General features: G+C 37.8%; 1 protein-coding gene and 1 long non-coding RNA gene across 22 annotated transcripts in view; one reads left to right on the top strand and one right to left on the bottom strand.

Annotated features, from left to right (window-relative positions):
- Positions 1-22,296, top strand: part of LOC128932316 (uncharacterized) — a 455,935-nt gene that overhangs the window by 134,365 nt on the left and 299,274 nt on the right. The gene's annotated exons all lie outside the window — the stretch shown is intronic.
- LOC118154463 (uncharacterized) overlaps positions 1-22,296 on the bottom strand; it is a 36,517-nt gene that overhangs the window by 7,360 nt on the left and 6,861 nt on the right. For 2 of the 3 annotated variants that reach the window (XR_004744356.3, XR_008481983.2), the window contains exons 3-4: positions 18,085-18,242; positions 3,774-11,710 (exon numbers count right to left, since the gene is read on the bottom strand). This is a non-coding gene — a long non-coding RNA (uncharacterized LOC118154463). Of the gene's footprint in view, positions 1-3,773; positions 11,711-18,084; positions 18,243-22,296 lie in introns of those variants that run through there. The other variant, XR_004744354.3, reaches the window with a different exon arrangement.

Below are 22,296 nucleotides of genomic sequence, written 5' to 3'. Positions count from 1 at the left end.
GGGAACACTTTTACGCTGTTGGTGGGAGTGTAAATTAGTACAGCCATTGTGGAAGACAGTGTGGTGATTCCTGAAGGATCTAGAACCATAAATACCATTTGGCCTAGCAATTCCATTACTGAGTATATACCCAAAGGATTATAAATCATTCTATTATAAAGACACATGCACACATATGTTCATTGTGGCACTGTTTACAATAGCAAAGATTTGGAACCAACCCGAATATCCACCAATAGTAGACAAGATAAAGAAAATGTGGCACATATACACCATGGAATACTATGCAGCCATAAAAAAGGATGAATTAATGTCCTTTGCAGGGACATGGATGAATCTGGAAACCATCATTCTCTGCAAATGACACAAGAGCAGAAAACCAAACACCACATGTTCTCACCCATAAGTGGGTGTTGAACAATGAGAACACATGGACACAGGGAGGGGAACATCACACACGGGGTCTGTTCGAGGTGGAGGGCTAGGAGAGGGATAACATTAGGAGAAATACCTAATGTAGGTGACAGGGAGATGGAGGCAGCAAACCACCATGGCACGTGTATGCCTATATAACAATCCTGCTAATCTGCACATGTACCCCAGAATTTAAAGCATAATAAAAATAAAATAAAATGAAATGTTAAAAAGAGAAAAGTATACTCATTTTTGTGGGTGAAGTGGAATTTTGTGGTTTTGATTCCTATTTTCCTAAAATTTAATATTGTTGGGCATCTTTTCATGTATTTATTGGCCGTGTCCATCCATATATCTTCTTTAGAGAAATGTCTTTTCAAGACCTCTGTTCATTTTTTAATTGTAATAATTGTCTTTTTTTAAGTAGTACTTGTTCTTCATATATTCAGTATAATACACTATTATCAGATACATGATTTGCTAATATTTTCTCTTATTGCATGGGTTGTTTTTTTCACTTTTTAAATAGTGTCTTTTGAAATGAAAGAAACATTTAATTTTTTCAAAGTCCAATTTGTCTTTATCCTTTAATTTCTTGTGTTTTAGAGGTCATAACAACAACAGCAACAAAAATTGCCTAATTCAAGGTTTTGAAGAATATATTTACATTTTCTTCTGAGAGTTTTATAGCTTTAGCTCTTACACTTTGGACTTTGATCCATTTTGAGTTCATTTTTGCATATGGTGTGAAGTAAGAGGCAAAGTTTATTATTTTGCATGTGCATATCTAATTTCCTAAGCACCATTTGTTGAAAATTCAATTATTTCCCCATTGTATAGGTTTGATACCCTTGTTGAAAATAAATTGACCATAGATGTTTATTCCTGAACCCTCAATTCTATACCATTGATCAACATGTCTACCTTTATGCCAGAAGTACACAGTTTTGATTACTGTGGCCTTGCAGAATTGAAAAGTGTGACTCCTCTAATTTTGTTCTTTTTTTCAAGATTGATTTAACATTTTAATATTCTTTGAAATTCCAAATGAAATTTAGAATTAGTATGTTCATTTCTACTAAAACCCAGGTGATTGAAATTTTGATAGAGATTGCGTTAAATCCGTAGATCGTTTTAGAATGTACTGCCATTTTAGTAGTAGGATGTCTTCCAACACATGAACGGGATGGCATTTCTTTTCTTTGTCTCGTCTAATTTCTTTCAGAACTGTTTTGTGGTTTTTCAGTATATAAGTCTTTCACAACCGTGGTTAAATTTATGCGTGGCTATTTTATTCTCTTAGATGCTTCTGTAAATGCCATTGCTTTCTTAATTTTGCTTTCAGATTGTTCATTGCTGTCATATAGAAGCACAACTGATTTTTACGTGTTGATCTTATATCCAGAACCTTTGATTAATACATTTGTTAGCTCTAGTAACTTTCCTGTATATTCTTTGGGATTTTCTCTGTGTAAGATCATGTCATCTGCAAATAAAGATAGTTTTACTTCCTTTCCAACTTAGATACCTTTTATTTCTTTTTTCTCACATAATTTAATTTTTATTTATTTATTGAGACAGACTCTCACTCTGTCATCCAGGCTGGAGTGCAAGGGCGTGATCTCGGCTTACCACAATCTCCACTTCCCCAGTTCAAGCGATTCTCCAGCCTCAACTTCCTGAGTATCTGGGATTACAGGCACGTGCCACCACACCCAGCTAATTTTTGTATTTTTAGTAGAGACAGGGTTTCACCATGTTGGCCATGCTGGTCTCAAACTCCTGACCTGGTGATCTTCCTGCCTCGGCCTCCCAAAGTGCTGGGATTACAGGCCTGAACCACTGCGCCCAGCCTCACCTAATTTAATTATCAGGTTAAAACTTCCGGTGCAATGTTGAATAAATAGTGAAAGCAGACATTCTTATTTTGTTCTTTATCTTAGGTGAAAATGCTTCATTGTTTTACCACTAATTATAATATTAGCTGTCAGTTTTTCAGTTACCTTTTACATCAAATTGATGAAGTGTCTTCTTATTTCCAATTCTGAATTTTTTTAAATAAAAACACTTTAAATGCCTTTTCTACATCAATTGCAATGATCATGTGATCTATTTTCTTCATTATATTAATAAAGTTTACTACACTGATTTTTTTGTATTTATACAAAAATGTGCTTTTGTACATTCCTGGTATCAATCATACTTGGTCATGGAATAGAATCCCTTAAATGACCTGTTTGATTTATTTTGCTAATATTTTGTTGATTCATAAGGGATATTGTTGTGTAGCTTCTTTTCTTATGATACCTTTACCTATTTTTTGAAAGTAATACAGATCTCATAGAATGACTTATAAAGTAGACTTTCCTCTTCTATCTTTTTCTGAAATAGTTTGAGAGCAACCACTAGACAGAAGACATTTATAAGACTTGTTCCTATTTAGAAGCACTCCATTCATACTGCCTCTCTCTTCAACTTGAAAAATAAACATCAAGTATTTAACTTTTATTTGGCAACCAAGTATCTAATATAAGTACCCTGATAAAGAAAGAAGTGATTGTGTATTTGTCATACTTTGGTGAGTTTACCTGCTTAAATGAGTGAACTTTATAAAAATTTTCTATCAAATAAATTAAAATATGTTCTAATAGTTATTTTCCTAGAGAGCCTCACAGTTGTATCATGTGTTTATGTATTATTAAATCAACAGCAAGTGTGGAAAAACCACCAAACTTTTATGATGCAGGCTTTCATTTTTCTTTAAGATATATTTAAATGATAAATTATTCATTGAAAATGGTTATTTGGGGAACTAAGTGCTAATTAGGAGACTTCACAAATTGTTCCTCAATTAGCTGATTAGCATGAATAGAAGTATGTTTGAATGATGCAAATTTAATGGCTTAATTTTACTTAGTAAAAATAATAAATGTAGAAAGTCAAAGAACAAGACAAATTTCGCTTCCAGTAGTGGACATTGTTTCACTTGCAGAGGTTCCTTCAGTATTTTAACCTACATGTTTCTTTCATTGATAAGTCCATTCTGTTTGAATAGGTAAAAGATAAAGCATAGGCCAGGCATGGTAGCTCATGGTGTAATTCCAGCACTTTGGGAGGCCAAGGCAGGTGGATAGCTGAGGTCAGGAGTTTAAGACCAACCTGGCCAACATGTTGAAACCCTGTCTCTACTAATAATACAAAAATAAGCTAGATGTGGTGGTGCATGCCTGTAATCTCAGCTACCTGGGAGTCTGAGGCAGAAGAATCACTTGAACCCAGGAGGCAGAGGTTGCAGTGAGCCAAGATCATGCCATTGCACTCCAGCCTGAGCAACAAGAGTGAAACTCCATCTCAAAAAAAAAAAAAAAGCCTCGTCTCAGACTATAGAGGCTTAAATTTCTAGACCCTCTTTCTATCTACTCACTGTTAGCTAGTGAAGGTTATGGCATATGATGTTTTTTCTTGCTCAGTTGTATGCTCTGATTAGGGTTTTGTATCATGTGGATATGTGGTAAGCAGAATTCTAAAGGTGTACTCCAAGATTTCCATCCTTTGGTTATACAATGAAACATTAATCTAGGAACTATTGTAGGTGACTTTGCACATGAAACTAAGGCTATTTGTCAGCTAACCTTAAAGTAGGGAGATCATCTTGTGTTATCTGGGTAGGCTAAAGGAAATCAAAGGAATTCTTAAACGCAGAAGAGGAAGGCAGAACTATCAATTAATGGAGCTGAGGTGGGAAAAAGGTGCAGAGACAAGGTGAGGGAGATATGGAGAATAGTTATAAGCAACAGAACCCATGATTAATACAGGTATTTGGAAAGGCCTATCTTGCCTATTTTAAGCTAAAATAGTCTTTTAGGTTGGGGAAGCCTGGTAGCTCAGGATGTGTAATGAAATATTATTAGTGATTGTCTGAGATTACTGTGAATAAAATCCTTTCTGTAGAAAAAATTTAAAGTGGCCTTTTTGTCACTGCCATGAATCAAAGAGAGAAAGGAGTCAAGATGGCTGCTGAAAGACCATGGCAAGCTAAAATCTTGAAGACCCTGTTAAAGACACCAGTTAAAATCTAGAGACTATCTTAATCTCATTTCATGCCTCCGTAGAGTGGAAACAGTCAAAGTCTATGCTTAATGTTTGAGCTAAATTACAATATCAATTGAATTCAAAGCTTCTCCCCATCTTTTATGTCTCAGTTAGGAAAATGATTGGGAAATACTAGAACCCCAAATACTAAAATGAGAATACATGAGAATTCAAAGAGAACTTCTTGTCTCTTGTTTGATTTTATGCTTACAGGAAGATGGGGTAGTTATAACCTAAACTTAGCACTTGAGTTACAGGACACTAAATGATAATATTAAATAAATCCAAAGCTTCACCAGATCTTAAGTCAATAGGATCATGACTGGGAAAGAATACAGTTAAATGAGGGTATATGAGGGGAGAATCAGAGGTGTTGCAACTCCCATGGAAGCCAGAGCAGTCCGTTTCTCTTTGTTACTGAAACTGTTTTACACTTGCATGAAAGAATTTTGAATAAATCTCTTACCTAAGCTCTTTACCTTAAAAGCAGATCATTCTTCTTAGCCATCTTTTCTGCGCTTTCTTAAACCTTTCTTGCCTCCCCAAATGTAACTAACATTATAATTCAGAATGCTCCTGGAGAAAATTACAAAGTCCAACCTTAAGAAGAATGTTTTTACATTAAACATGCTTCTGTGGCTTTACTAATTCATGTTGACCAAAATCTGGGAAACGTGTGTAGGAATGAATCTGAGCTTATTTGTAAAATGAGGAACAACCATTATTTTTGGTTTGGCCAACTTAATCGATATGGTTTCTTTTTCTTTTTTTCTTTTTTCTTTTTTTTTTTTTTTTTTTTTTTTGAGGGAAAAAGAGAAAAAGGGGGAAAAAAGAGAAAAAGGGGGAAAAAAAGAAAAAGAGGGAAAAAGGAATATTACTTCATTCCTAAAATGACTTTCAATAATGGCCGATCAATATTTTGAGTGTTTAAAGTGGTTAATGCATATTTTATGTGTTTAAAATGGAGACCTCTATTGTGTTTATTTGTTCCGGCTCTGAGTTCAAGTCCTGGATATTGTTATCAATTTGTTGTCTCGTTGAATCTAAATCTCATTATGTGTCTTATGTATCTGGGTGTTAAGATCTCTTATTGTTGCATTAATCCTTTTACCCTTGCATCCTTGTAGCTTTGAAATCTATTTTATTAAGTGTGAGAATTGCAACTCCTGCTTTTTATTTATTTATTTTTGCTCTCCATTTGGTTGGTGAGTTTTTTTCCATCCCCTTGTTTTGAGTCTTTGTATATCTTTAGATATATCATTAGATTTTGTGGATAATGTATATTTTGTGTGTTTAAAATGGAGAGCTCTATTGAGTTTATTTGTTCTGGATCTTAGTTCCAGTCCCGGATATCGTTATCAATTTTCTGTCTCGTTGAATCTAAATCTCATTATGGGTCTTATGTATCTGGGTGTTAAGATCTCTTATTATTACATTAATCCTTTTACCCTTGTATCCTTGTAGCTTTGAAATCTATTTTGTCAAATGTGAAAATTGCAACTCCTGCTTCTTGTTTATTTATTTTGCTCTCCATTTGGTTGGTACGTTTTTTTTTTTCCAACCCTTTATTTTGAGTCTATGTATATCTTTGGATATACCGTTAGATTTTGTCTGTATCTTTTGATTGGGAGATTTGGTCGATTTAAATTTAGGGTTGCTGCTGTTTGATATTAACTGGCTATTTTGTCCTTTCATTGATAAAAATTCTTCTTTATGTTAATGCTCTTTACTTTTTGGTGTATTTTTAGAAAGGGTCATACTGGTTGTTCCTTTCTGTGTATAATGCTTCTTTTAGAAGTTCTTGTAAAGCAGGCCTGGTGGTAATAAAATCTCTGAGTGCTTGCTTGTTCCTAAAAGATTTTATTTTTCCTTCAAATGTAAAGCTTAAATTGGTAGGATATGAAATTCTGGGCTGAAAGTTCTGTTGATTAAGTATATTGAATATTGGCCCCCATCGATATGATTTCAGTATGCTTGTTGGATTCCCTGGGAGTGAGTTTAATTATTTGTCTGGATGGATACCTAAATCTGAAACCAGAAACTAAGGGTGGCATGCACTTAAAAGAAAGAAAACAGTTGAAATGCCAGAAAATTCTTGGTATAATATACAGAGAATACTGCAAAGACTCAGAGGTTAGAAGGTGTAGTCCATTCACCATGTGTTACTTCAGATCATTTCCTAAGTTTATCCCCTGAGAAACACCAGAAGACTCTTTACCAAGACTCTGAGGAAAACATTGTGTAATGAGAGCAGATGCTTAATGATGATTTGCTTAGGGTTCAAGATGCTTATGAGAGATTGCACTTGAAGTAGGTTCCTGGTTTCAATGGGTAGGAGGATTGCAGAGGAGCAGAAGCAAAGTAACAGTTGACCCTCAGTATCTACAGAGGATTGGGACCAAGGCTCCCTGCAGATCCCAAAATCTGGGGTTTCTCAAGTTCCCGACATAAAATGGCACAGTATTTGCAGATAACATATGCACATCCTCCTATGTACTTGAAAACATCTCTAGATTATTTATAATACTTAAAACAATGTATATACTACGTAAATAGTTGTCATGCTGTATTTTGTAAAAATCTGTATTATTTTTCATTTTATTGTTATTTTCCCCCCAATATTTTTGATCCGTGATTGGTTGACAATGAGAATGCAGAAGCCACAGATATAGAGGGTTGACTGTAGTTCCATTTAAACTCTAGAATCTAAAGGCCAACCTGGTAAACAGAACTTCAAGAATATTGGACCTTTGTTAATATCTTATGATTCTTTGGGACAAAGCAGATTTAAAATTGTTACTAGTTTCCTAAATGATATGTACAATGGATTGGGTATTTTGGGGTAGGGAGGAGCTTTATATCTGGTGAACTTAGGCCAGACCTGAGAAATCATAATGTATATTTGCCATCCTAAACCTATATTGCTGTTCCAATGCCCAAGTCAGTCCATAGACCTAGTGCTCCTAGAATGAAATGGAGGAAGATAGTATTGTGATTGCATGCTGTAGTAATATAAAAGTATATATCATGATACTTTCTCCAAGTCTATTTCAAAGATATATGGCACAACATATCACTAGGAAAAGGGAAATATTCACATATTTTTGTGAATTAGTGTATACAACTCAGTGTTACACTGTTGCTCCAAAACCTGGAATGCCACGATAGTCCATAGGTTAGAGAGGTAGGTCATGGGTGTAGTCAATAAATAAACTTTTGGTGCAATATATCCCAAAGCTATTCTGCTGCCCTTTCCTAATTATATAGTATATATTTGAAATGTAAGATTGCATATTTAAAATACAGACACACACACACACACACACACACACACACACACGTAGGTACTAGAACAAGCCCTACTAGATTTTAGGACTTATAAGGTAAAAGTTATTATGGTCCTATTATGTCCCCTAGAACGTCTTGTCCTTAATAAAATAGAACAAAAGCAATATCCCATCCCGAGGGGAATCTTTTCCTCCAGAGAAAGACTAGCACGGCCATCAGAGAATTCAGAAAAGCAGGTATGGTGATTCCTAATATAACTCTACTTATCTCTCTAGTTGCTGAAGTGCAGAAAATGAAGGACCTTGCAGAAGGAGAGAGAGTTATCTTAAAAAGAAATAGATTTGACTTACATTGTAACTGTGGCTCCAGATGCGGTTTCTCTGCTGGAGAAACTCAGTGCATTCATTGGCACCTGGAAGGCATCTGTGGATTTGAAAATGCTTTTCTTCTCTCTCAATAAATAAAAATATTGGCAGAAGTTTGACTGAACAAAGAGGGGCAGGAATATACCTTCTGCGTCTTGCCCCTGGTTTCAACAGTGTCCAAATTCCTTTCTAGGGCCCTTGACTGTTGCTTAATTCCAAAGGACATCTTGCTAGTCTGCTACATGAATAATATTACGTTGATAGCACATGGAGAGAAAGAATTAACAGGTATCTTAAATGCCTTGGAAAGACACATGCAGGGTATAGATTTGAAGATCAATTCCCAAAAACAAAAAAATGCGCAGGCATACCACCTCAGTGAGCTTTCTGGTGATCCACTGATCTGGAATCTCAAAGTGAAGATTAATAAACATTTGTCATGTAACACTAAGGAGCAAAATGCTTGGAGGGGCTTTTTGTATTTAGAAGCAAATTATATCACAAGTGAGGGTTCTGCTCTGTCTCAATTATGTGAGCTTCCAAATATAAACAGAGCCCAGAACAAATAACTTTTCCCCAGTGATCTAGGCTTCAAGACAAGCAGCTATGGTCCTTGGCCTTTATAAAGTAACAGATTCAATAGTGCTGGACGTAAGTGTGGTCATGGAGAATGAAGTCCTGGTTTTGGGGACAAAAACCACCCTCTTTAAACAAATAATCATGCTGTTTCTAAGAACAAGTTCTTGCTTTGCTGTTCATTTCTCATGGTGACTAAGTTTCTGATCGTAAGAACCATGTAATGACACTTGAGTCAAATTTCCCATTGTGATGGAGTTTTATATTGTCTTCCCATTTATAAAGTGAACCGACTACCCTCCGTCATCAAATAGAAGTGGTTCAAATAGGATTAGGACTGAGCAGTTCCTAAGGACAACACAAGTAACTAGCATCCTGACTTTTTTAATCCTCAAAAGCGATATATATTAACTAGCAATGAGCAAGTTTTCTATATGACTTTTCATGATATGTGGCACTGGGAGAGTTGGTCCCTAAAAAGGATAGAGAACGTAAAACTTAAAATTTTAAGCTCTGTATATTGTCGCTCCACTTCATGGCAAAATGTGTCTTGATGAAGAGATGGCTTAAAATCAGGATGTATCATGTATAGAAGTCCATGGGGAATGGCCACTGGTTTGTCCCTGTGACCCGGGGGTTGAAGGAACAAACTTGAAAATTACAACAAGAGGGTTTAGGGATGAGGTGTATATTTTTCAGAAAAATCACAGTTTGAGATTATTTTGGAATGTTTGCCTAAGATCATACCCACAGCAGAAGAAGCTGTTGCTAATTAGTGGTGGTTTTCTGGAAGTGTCTTTCCCTTATGTTAGTTACATAAATGCTTCGAGTGTCATGAAACAAGGTTGTATGCTCAAGACGAGCTTAAAAACATGGAATTCCCCTTCACCAAGACTGTTCAGGCCACTTCTACTGGATGTTCAATTCGTATCCAGTGAGTGACACTAAGATCCACATATTGTTACACCTGGGATGACCAGCCAGGTGTCCGGTAGCAGGATAAAAACACTGAAACCCTTCTAAGGTAGAGGTTGCAAACAATTTCCACATTGGAATAGATGCTGAATATGAATTTGTTGTCCTTGGCCATCAAGCATCTGCGAGCAGTACTATTAGAGGTCTTCCTTATTGCTTGAACCTTGGTACAGATTTTCACATAACATTGCTTCTAATGAAAACGGTTAACAGAAAAAATAAGACAGGGAAAAGACTGCCCTGTTTTGATTCATTATCCGCAGGATATTTGCCATAACTCAGAAATATCTATCATGATAGAATTTTAGAAATGGCCTATTTATGTTTCAGTTATAGTTATAGTACGACTTTTACATTTTGGGGGCATCTTGTTCCAATGCGTTAGAGGTATTAATCCACAAGGAAGAATGTTTCCATTAAGACACACAACAATGTTTCCATTGAATTGGAAACTCATATTACCATCTGGCTATTCTCAGCTTCTCATGACTCCAGGAAAAGAGGAAATGATAGGGATTTTAGTGCTGGCTGATGTAATCGATCCTAACCATAAAGGACAAAGTGGGTTACTACTTTACAATGGAGCAGGAGAATTATGGGTGGAACACAGCTAGTTTCTCAGGGTACCTACCATTTATAGTAGTAAAAGTAGATGGTAGAAAAAAATCACAAACTGGAATAGCTGTCAAAGACTTGGAATCAACAACAATAAAGGCTGGAGTAACTCATTAGGCTAAACGTCAACGCCTAACTGGTCAGCTCTGGTGCTGGTTGAAGGGAAAGTATGCAGAATGGGCAAGAAAGGAAAGAAGTCATAAATATCAGTTACGCTTTCACATGCTGCTGTAGAAACTTGATTAGTATCCTCTAGACTTTCTATTTTTATGGAATAATAAATACATTTAGATATCGTTAACTTCGAATTCATTTTCTTTTTCTTTTAGTACTGCATTTGGGGTATGATACTAAACACTTGTTCATGAAAGCAGAATTTAAGCATGGGATTGTGACTGCGTAGGAAGAATGAACATCATCCAGTTTGTTTGGACTTAGGGTTATGTGAAATCACTGATAAGATGCTGAAGTGTCTCCATTTGGGGAAGAGTATGTTTATTGTTGCACAGGTGTATGATGTCCCAATGATCCACTTCTTTTTTCCCTTCTGGATAAATTTAGGAAGAGGCATTTATAAGTGTATCTCAAAGATATTGTGGGTTCAGTTTTAGACCACCACAAATAAAGTGGCTATCACAATAAAATGAGCCACATGAATGTTTTGCTTTCCCAGTGCATATAAAAGTTATGTTTGCACTATTCTGTAGTCTGTTAAGTGTGGAATAGTACTAGGTCTAAAAATGTACATATCTTAAAAATAATTTATTGCTAAAACACACACTGACAATCACCTGCGCCTTTAGTGAGCAAAATCTTTTTGCTGGAGGAGGGTCTTACCTTGCTTCATAACGCTGCTGAATGATCAGGGTGGTGGGTGCTGAAGGTTAGGGTGGCTGTGGCAATTCTTCTTTTTATTAAGACAAAAATGAAGTTTGTCATGTTGATTGACTCTTCCTTTCAGAAAAGATTTCCTTGTAGTATGCAGTGCAATTTGATAGCATTTTACTCACGTAAAATTCCAGTGTTAGAGTCAATCCTCCCAAAGCTCCTACTATTTCATTAACTAAGTTTGTGTAAGATTCTAAGTCCTTGTTGCCATTTCAACAATATTCATAGCATCTTCACCAGGAGCGATTCCATCACAATAAACCGGTTTTTTTTTTTTTTTTTTTTTTTTTGCTCATCCATAAGATGCAACTCCAAGAAATGCAAATCAAAACTACATTGAGATACCATCTCATGCCAGTTAGAATGGTGATCATTAAAAATCTGGAGACAACAGATGCTGGAGAGGATGTGGAGCAATCGGAACACTTTTACACTGCTGGCGGGAGTGTAAATTAGTTCAGCCATTGTGGAAGACAGTGTGGCAATTCCTCAAGGACCTAGAAATAGAAATTCCATTTGACCCAGCAATCCCATTACTGGGTATATATACAAAGGACCATAAATCGTTCTACTATAAGGACACATGCACACGAATGTTCATTGCTGCACTGTTTACAATAGCAACGACCTGGAACCAACCCAAATGCCCATCGATGATAGACTGGACAGGGAAAATGTGGCACATATACCTCATGGAATATTATGCAGCAATCAAACGATGAGTTCATGTCCTTTGCAGGGACATGGATAAACCTGAAAAACATCATTCTCAGCAAACTGACACAAGAACAGAAAATGAAATACCTCATGTTCTCACTCATAGGCGGGTGTTGAATAATGAGAACACATAGACACAGGGAGGGGAGTACTACACACTGGGGTCTGTTGGGGGGAATAGGGGAGGGACAGCAAGGGCAGGGAGTTGGGGAGAGATAGCATGGGGAGAAATGCCAGATATGGGTGAAGGGGAGGAAGGCAGCAAATCCCACTGCCACATGTGTACCTATGCAACTATCTTGCATGTTCTTCACATGTACCCCAAAACCTAAAATGCAATTAAAAAAAAGAAGTAACTCCTCATCTGCTAGTTTTATCATGTGATTGCAACAAGTTAGTCCCATCTTCAGGTTCCACTTCTAATTCTAGTTCCCTTGGTATTTCCACCACATCTGCAGTTACTTCTTCCACTGAAGTCTTGAACCCCTCAAAGTCATCCACAAGGTTTGGAATCAACTTTCAAATTCTGTGAATGTGGACGTTTTGTCCTTCCCCCATGAGTTGCAATGTTCTTAATGGCATCTACAGTGGTGAATCTTTTCCAGATGTTTTTCAGTTTGCTTTGCCCAGATCCATCAGAGAAATCACTATCTATGACACCTATTCAGTTCCGAAATGTATTTCTTAAGTCCTTGATCCCTGGACTGCAGAATGGGTGTTGTGTTCGCAGGCATGAAAACAACATTAATTTCCTTGTACACCTTCATCAGAATTCTTGGATGACAAGGTACTTTGTCAATGAACAGTAATATTTTGAAAGTAATCTTTCTTTTTCTCCTAAGCAGTAGGTTTACTTAAAATATTCAGTAAACAGCATGCTGTGACAGATACACTGTCATCCAGGTTTTGTTATTCCATGTCCAGAGTACAGATAGAGTAGTCTCAGCATAATTCTTAAGAATATTAATATTTTCTGAATGGTAAACGAGCATTGACTTCAACTTAAAGTCACCAGCTACATTAGTTCCTATCAAGAGAGTCGGCCTGTCTTTTGAAGCTTTGAAGCCAGGGATTGTATCTTCTCTAGCTGTGAATGTCCTAGGTGACATCATCATCCAGTAGAAGGGTGCTGCATCTATACTGAAAATATATTGTTTAATGTAGTCACCATCACCAGTGATTTTAGCTAGATCTTCTGGATAATTTACTGAAGGTTCTGATCAGCACCTGCTGCTTCACCTTACACATTTATGCTATTGAGATGGCTTCTTTTCTTAAACCTCATGAACCGGTAGTTTCAAACTTTTCTTCTGCAGTTTTCTCATCTCTCTCAGACATCATGAATTTGAGAAGAGTTAGGACCTTGCTCTGGATTGGGCTTTGGCTGAAGGGAAAGCTGTGGCTAATCTGATCTTCTCTTCAGACCACTAAGACTTTGTCCATATCAGCAGCAATGCTGCTTCACTTTCTTCTTATTTGGGTCTTCATTGGAGTAACATTTTAAATTTCCTTCATGATTTCTTACGCTTGCCTTCACAACTAGGCTAATTGTTTGGTACAAGGGGTCTACTTTTCAGCCACTCCCATTTTCTACATGCTTTCTTCACTAAGCTTAACCATTTCTACCTTTTCATTTAAAGTAAGAGACGTGGCTCTTCCTTTCACTTTAATACTTAGTGGCCATTCTGGGGTTATTATGTGGCCTAATTTCAACATTGTTGTGTCTCAGGAAATAGGCAGGCCTGTGCAGTGGGAGAGTGATGGGCGAACAACTAGTTGGTGGAGCACTCAGTACACACAGCATTTTATTAAGTTTACCATCTTATATAGGCATGGTTTCTGGTGTTCCCCAAAAATTACAGTAGTAGCATCAAAGATCGATAATTACCACAAGAGACATGATATTAATGAAAAGTTTGAAATATTGCTAGACACAGACATATGAAGACATAACCATGTTCCTTTGGAAAAAATCCTGCCAATAGGCTTGCTAACCACAGGGTTACCACAAATCCTCAGTATGAAAACATTTGCAATTAAGCAAAGCACAAACAAGGCAGGCCTGGTACTCGGATGACAGACAGGGTGGCCTTTTCCTATTCTCTTAGCTACCCAGCAGCTGTCTGCTTTCTGTGGTTCGGTGAAGTTCACCACTCTCAGTTTTGGGAGGAGAGATGCAAAGACAGAGGAGCATTTCAGAAATAATTTAATTGGGTCTGAGACGTGTTAATGGTGAACAGTGGAGGTATTGTGGTTCAGAAACCGAGCAGCAGGTGTGTTAGGACAGTGGCTCTGGAGTGGTTTCCTTCAGGAATTCTTGTCTGTCTAGATTTCTTGACCAGCAGCTTCACAGTGCACCCTGACGTCTACTGTTTTCTTATGCCTGTCCTTGTGCCTACCTCTCAAGGTTCTGAGCTCTTTGATATCCTTCGTGGTTGAGTGAAACAGAATGAATTTCTGTGGCTTCCAAGTCTAGCTAATACAATAGGTTTTGTTAACATTTGTATAGTGTTATATAACACTATGCTCTAATTTTAAATATTCTCAAAAGTTCTGATTTTATAAATCCAACTTATACATATATTATATGTATAGATGCATGCATTATAAATATGTCAAGTTATTGCTAAGTTATCTTGATTTTTGAAAAATTTACTTTTCATTCTCTAACCTGTCATTCATTGTCAGTATTCATGAGAAGGTAATGGCAAAATCACATTTTTTCTGTAGCAATGTTCTTCATCTGAATGAGGAGCCACTGCTTAGTTAACTTAAATAGATATAAAATTCCCTTTAGTTTTTCCTTCTACAATGAGATTCCGGATAATAATCACAAAGCACCGTTTCATGTACCACTCTGTTAAGTGTGATGTAGACTGAATAGGTTTTGTTAACATTTGTGTAGTGTTATATAACATTGTGTTCTAATTTTAAATATTCACACACACAGATACAGACACAGAGACCTCCTCCCAAAGGCAGCTTGCAGCCCAAAAGAACCAGTATGATTATAAATAAACATGAACGTTCATAGACTAGGACAGACGTGGGGGAAATTAATATTTTTATCTATTTATTTGATATGGAGTACAATGGTTGGGTGTCACGAGAAAGATTGGGTGAAAAATAATGTTTTTATATGAGAAAGGAACATGGAAAATTTAAGAGCTTTTTTCCAATTGTCAATGTAATGATTCAACTTGGTGGGTAAACTTTACAGATTCAAAATGAGTTCTTCCTCTATTCATTAAGATACCATCAGGAATGCTTGGCATAGACAGCATATGTCTGTACAGGACAATGTGCTATGTCTGACTGCTAATAAGTCCCTCATGAAGTTGAGTCTTCTGTCTTTTTTGACATCTGAGCTCCTGGCATACTAATTTTATCTGACAGAATACAGTCAGATCCTCTGAAGGTGTCTTCATATTGATCAGTTTCATATAAATAGTTGGTCTTTGTTTCTTTTAAGATTCTGTCTTGCAAGGAACTAGCTGTTGGGCTAGCAATGACAAAAAACAACCAACAACAACAACAAAAAAAAAAAACAAATGAAGAAACACCCCCTGCATTTATTTTCTGTTATTTAGCAGATACAGTTTAAGTTCTGAATAATTAGTGCTCGATCCTGGAAAATGTTTAGCAACTGGATGTATTGTGTTGGCAAGTAAGAAATCACAGGGAAGTTAAAATGTTATCATTAAAGCTTTTTATACAATTTGACGCAAGTCAAAAGTATCCAACATTTCCCCCATCAAATGTCAACTAGGCAATCACCTGATCTTTAAAAAAAAAGTCTAAAATAAATATGGCAGGCGTTGTTCATGGCATCAGCTGGATGACCCTTGCCCCCTTCTTGATGGCCATCTACTTCACAAGAAACTGTCCTTCTTCAAAGCAAAAAAAAAAAAAAAAAAAAGAAAGCAAAAAAAAAGAAAAATGCTGATTTGTCTAGGTTAACCGTGGTAATGTAATGACCCTGTTTATAGCAATTGGTTCAGAAGTGAGTGTCTGACACAGTTCTGGCCAGTGAGGCTTAGGTAGAGATTCTGAGAAAGTTTCTTTTGCTGTTAAAATGGGAAATGTTTTTCTCTTTTACCACCTTTTGGGATATGGTGCTTGGGATGACCGCAGTCACATTACAACCAAGTAGAATAAGTCATGAGGACAAGGGCCAGTGTGTGAAGATTTGCAAAGCAGGAAGATCAAAAGAACCTGGCTCACGGTTGACATCATTAAGCCAGTGAATTATCCTTGGAAGTACCTTACTTCTGGGCTATATATGACATATGAAAGTCATTATTATGGAAAACACTTTTTGGTAGGTTTTGTGTACTGGCAGGTAAAACATTCTAATGATTTGATAAATGTCTTCATTACTAAAAAAAAATGCAATTGCTATTCAAGTGTGTCTTAGAATGACACTGTTTTAAAGATAGCATTGATTAGATTCTACTCGGAAAGCAAATCTTCTACTTGAGTTCTTGAACATTGGCATGTTGTTGCACCATTGCTGAGAATCAGAGAGAACATTTGCAGTGGATAGGAGGGATTTGGTGTTGTGGACCAGTTTGTCATTAACTGAGATGGCTTGCATTTTGCCATTATTGTCATCATCATCATTAATATCAATTCTTCGCTAATCACTGGTACTTCCTGGTCCTCAGTTTTCTTATGAGTGAGGTGATGTGATTATATAATAGGTTGGTTTCTAAAAATTCCTTCCAGCTCAAAGTTTCTGTCTGTCTTTATGTTGGGAAAAACAGCAGAGGAGAAAGGACTTACAGAGTGCCTACATAAATTAGTTATGAGTAACATATAAACAAGGAACAACAAACTGTGGAAGGCCGTAGGAGACCTCTGAGGAGGAGGACCTCTGCAGGCCTCATGTTCCAGTGCAGGGCGACCTAGGCTCTGTTACCATAAACATTGGGCTCAAGGATGTAAAACCCCTTCATAGCACTATGATGTAGCCAGACTTGTAGGCTCCTTTTAAGACCCCCCTTCCATCAGCTGCACATAGATAATAGGCAAAAGATAACCACATGTTCTTATTTTGTGGAACTCCCAAACTGCTACTGTTATCAATCCTTAGGATGACACACCAGTTCCTCTCACTGATTCACTTCCAGCTCACTGATCCACCCCACCATCCCTCCAACCCTACCCTATAGGTCAAAGTGATTGTAATCAATAAATAATGTGGATGATTATTAGTTCTTCTTTAAATGTTTTATAGAATTCAGCATTGAAGCCATCCAATCTCAGGCTTTCCTTTACTGGGAGGCTTTTTATTATGGCTTCAATCTTGTTATTTAATATTAGTTGGTTCAAGTTTTGAATTTCTTTATGGCTTTCCATTCAACAATCACAGTCTTAATAACCTCCTCACATTTATGGCTTATTTGCTAGGATATGTTTCTTTATTTCTTACCTATTATGAATTGTGCCTTGAATATCCTCTGCAATTAAGCATCTTTGACTTAGAATTGTCTAGAATTCCTTTTTATATGCTTTAATACCTGCATACATGTATTGAAATTATCATTTTAAATTTTCACATAAAATACACTCATTTTTCTAGTATTTCAGCTTCAATTATGTTTATAGTGTGTTTATTGCTGGCCTTTGGCTTCTTTCTCTCCCTTCCTCCTTCCTTCCTTCCTTCCCTCCTTCCTTCTTTCCTTCTTTTCTTCTGATGGAGTCTCACTTTGTTGCCCATGCTGGAGTGCAGTGGCACGATCTCGGCTCACTGCAACCTCTGCCTCCCGGGTTCCAGCGATTCTCCTGCCTCAGACTCCTGAGTGGCTGAAACTACAGGTGTGTGCCACCACACCAGGCAAACATTTTTTATTTTTTAGTAGAGATGTGAAGTTTCACCATATTGGCCAGGCTGGTCTCGAACTCTGACCTCATGATCCACCTGCCTCTCCCTCCCAAAGTGTTGGGATTACAGGCAAGAGCCACTGTGCCTGGCCAGTTTCTTAATGCCATTTCATTGCAAAACTAAGTACTTGAGCATAAGTCCTCGCCTCACATACCCTGCGTTTCACTGGTGGGGTGGAGGGCAACACTCAGAGGGGAGACTTGGGGTAAAGGTGCCTTGAAAACAGAGACGACAGTAGAAGATAAAGAGGATGTAGACAGAGCTCACCTTGTGAACTCAGGATCCCAGGACTTTACATCAACAGGGGTTAATATTCCAAAGCGTGCCTTAGGACTTTGGAGAATCTTCCTAATTATAGACCAAGTATCAGTAGGACACAGTTTCTTTTATGTTATCAGTTTGGGAAACCTCATTTGCGGGGTTGGCTGAAAGAAACAGATATGCGTTAAAAACCTTGTTAAGACATTCAGCAGCAGAATAAAGTACACTGATTTAGTTTCTTGTTTGCAATCGGTAGGAAATGATAGGAAATAACCAAACTCACCAAATTCCCTCCTATTACAGACTGTTGTCATCGTTCTGTCCATTTTCATTAATTGAAGATATATGAACACACACACTAATACATATTCATATATAAATACACACATACACACACACACACACACACACACATACACAGGAAATTAGAGATCCTAAACCAAAGTTAAAAACAGATGTATTTTGTCTCAGAATGTCCATTTTTATAAAATAATTCACAACATTATTTAAATTGTAAATTTCTCTATGAATGTGAAATAGAATTTTATTTACATGTAAAATCAGTATTTATGGAATTAACGTTCCACACCAAAAAAAAGTAACATTTTCACAACAGGATAAAAGCAGATACACAAGTTATTCTAGAAATGTCTCTCATTTGGCCTTGTCTGAAAATTGTTGAAGAAAACAGATTTTATTTTGAAATACTGTTTCCAACACACCCTATGCTGTCTGGGAATGTGATGTTGAGTCACTTGTAAAGGTTCAAAGAGGTTTCTAAATTTCCACACACATAAAAATGGCAAAGAATATTTACATAAACTTCTTCGCAGACTGATAAAGATTACTAAGGCTAGATCTGCTTGTACAAAGTGTGGAATTTAAGCCTGATATTAGATGACAACTTTTAAAACGACAAACCGTTGCCTTCCTGGGGCTTTGGTGGAGGACAGTGTAGACACCAGGACTGGGTAAACCTGATCTAGATCTTGGATCTGCAAATTTATTCACTGTGCAAGTCTGGGAAAGTTACTTCACCTCTCTTTGCTTCCATTTTCTCTTTCACTGAATGGAGATCACTTGGCGAATTGAATCAGATCCTCAAATTTCATCACCGTTGACTACTGAGGCTGTGATTTGCAGCAAGTTCCTTTGCTTTCCCTACAGTTTTCCCATCTACAAAATGCAGCAATGCTTAACCGACAGAGTTCGAGAGGTGATTAAATAGGATATGTACGGTTCTGAGTGCAGAATATGGAACACAGAGGCCTTTGATAGTAACAAGAAGCTTCTACTCTGTTAGGAACTATCTCACGATCTAGCGATACCTAGATGAATAAAAAACAGCACAGCCTCTGACTTCAAAGAACCCACTAAAGTTGAGATGCCTTAGGGATTAAATAAGACAGTGTCCCTAAAGCTATCTAGCATATGTGAGCACTCACTACACGTTATTAATACTTTTTCCTTTTTACGGTTGATTTGATGGATGTAGAGTCCTGACTCCCAAAGGCTCCAGTTGGAGGTGTTTAATGAATAAGAGACCTAAATATGTAATTTTCACATCTTAAGATATGTCATCAATTTTTAAAAATTGTTGCAGGGTGTGTAGTTCTTACTTTTAAGGCTTATCGTCTTTCTCTGGGTATCTATTAATATGTAAAAAGCTTCACTTTCACCACATCCCATAATGCTTTTCACTGCCTTATGAGGGTGTAATATTCCCATTTTCCTAATGAGTTAAAGTGGCTCCAAGAGGTTAGGTGACACGCCTAAGGCCGGGTAAGCATGATTGCATGCACGCGTGCGCGGACACACACACACACACATACACACACACACTGCTTGGAGCTGTACGCCCCTCCCTGCCCAGGTGGGAGCTGCCTGGGCATCGCACCTTAGGAGTACCTGAGGTTGGTGGCACTTCATTCTGCCAGACAATCAAGGTGACAGAGAGGAAAAGCCCGAAAACTGTAATGCCACGGTTAAGGAAGGGGACAGCTGCCTCACCTGCCCATCCTGCAGCTGGGTTTGGGAGTGAACTCAGTGCAAGGTAGTGACTGCGCTGCCCAGAGGTGAGAAAGAGCAGTGCTCTCCAAGGCTCCCGGTGCACATAATTGCATTAGAAGAGCCAGCACGTTCATCCCGGTGGATGTGCGGATAATAACAATGACAGCAGCAACCACAATAATAATACTATTTTTTTTTTTTCAGAAGAGGTAGCCTAAAAGGGTTAAGAATCCCGGCAAGACATGACATAGACGGGGCTGAAAACCCGTGGCAGGATGGAAGGGTCTAAAGATGCCAGGGAAGTGGCTGGGGAATAATAAAATAAGAGGAAAGCTAAACCAGTGACCCTTGTCGGCAGTGAAAAGCGGGAGATTAGAAAATGTTTCATGCTAATTTCCATGGAGATTTCTTTAATTTAGCGAAGATTGCTTCCCCGGCTCCGCCTGGCCCGCGCTGGTCTGCGTCCTCGGTGGTCCGAGCGCCCTGGTTGCTCAGTGAGCAGGTCACTCGGGCGGCTCCGACGACTCTATCAGCCGCGCCCGGGATCCTGCCCGGCTCTTGCTTTTTTTTTTCCTTTCCGCGGCAGTCTTAGGATTCTTGTCACATGATGGCTTCATCGGGCCCTTCTCCTCCTGATCCTTTCAAGCTCTTTCTCCTGCCTGGCATATCAAAGGAGATTTGTGGGTCACCGAGCCGGGACGCAGCGTATAAAGTCATCAGCCTGGCCGGCACCACCTCGATCATTTGCCGCATTGTTCTTTCGAGGAGGAGCCCAGGGTGGCTGCGACTTTCATAACTAGCTTAGTAGTTAGGCGAAAAATCTTAGTTTTTAAAGATACAAAAAAATATAAAAGATGCAGTTTAATAGTTTATTCGTTTTCCATACACTCCTCAGTGCAACTCAGTAGCTGCGTAAGATAAAGGAACACAGCGAATGCTTCGCAGATATTTTATTATTTAGCATTATTCTTGTTCTAGAATTCAATTAACAATTTAAATACGGAACTCCATGCTAATTCAGCAAGTAAATGACAAACTGCACTTTTTAAATGCATATTGGATGGCTATGTGTGCACAAGCCTTTTAAAGAATAACTGTGTTAAGCATACCGCGTAACTGAAATACGTTTTAAATGGAAGACTTCTGCAATGTATATGGAGGTGGATCCATGCGTGATTATGTACGTATGTACAGTATAACGTAGTCTCCAAAATCAGCCCCAGAGATAGGCTCCGCATTTCAACTTGTTTCCAGGTAAAGATTGCTCTTGTTTGCAGAATGAGGTAGGACAGATCAGAAGACCGCCTCTTCCTGCTTCCTCAAGGAGTTTCTGCCTGCTTCATCTGCCTTTCTTAATTCCCACCGAAGCTGCAACTAAGGCCTGAGGCACTGGCTTCCGTGGAAATTGTATTGGAGTAAACTCTTCTGCCTAGTCATTTTTGATCAAAGACATTTTCAAGGCTGCTGCTGCTCCTACAGTTTGAATTCTCTTCTCTATTTTTTATCGTGCGGTTTCTTTTAGACCTTCTGGCTGCATTTCCAGAGAGTTACTGTTACATTGCCCTACTTGTTTGCAGGCATAACTTTTAGTAATTTGCTTTAGTTAGTTACAGCATGAAAGACCAGGGCAAGTTTCTTTGGCATTATTTATCTACCATACAATTTGCCTGTGAAAAAGGAAGTGTCTCCTTAAAACCTTGCCTCATGACAGGACATAAATTCCTCATCATTGTGAAGTGTTTGAGGAAGGAAAGTGGGAGTCCTGCATTAAAATTTAAAATAGGTTTTTTTCTGGAATCCTTATAATTCATGCACCCATCTAAGAGTAGCAAACAAATAAATTGGATACTTTATACAATATCAAAAATATAACAGGTTTATGTCCATAAGTCAATTCAAAAGTATGCTACTTAGCTAAAGAAAAGTTCTTGAGACCCTTTTCTAGAACTTTACCATTTCAATCATTAGAAAGAATTCAGAGTTGACATGGCTATTATGTAATGTTCATGCCACTGTTTCCTACTTTCATACCCACAACAGACATTGAAGACAAATCCTTCTGTGGGTCACACTTGGCCTCAACAGCTTCTCCTACCCACCCACCAGGAGGCCACCACCAATCTATTGTATGAATGCTATTGACTATCCCTGGTCCAGAGTAACAAGCATATTTTGTGGCTGTGAACTACTAAAGACGCCTCTTACTAC

This window comes from Callithrix jacchus, chromosome 6, assembly GCF_049354715.1.
Source record: "Callithrix jacchus isolate 240 chromosome 6, calJac240_pri, whole genome shotgun sequence".
Lineage (NCBI taxonomy): Eukaryota > Metazoa > Chordata > Mammalia > Primates > Cebidae > Callithrix > Callithrix jacchus.
Note: the sequence above shows the minus strand (reverse complement) of the source record. Positions and strands in the feature narration are given on the sequence as shown.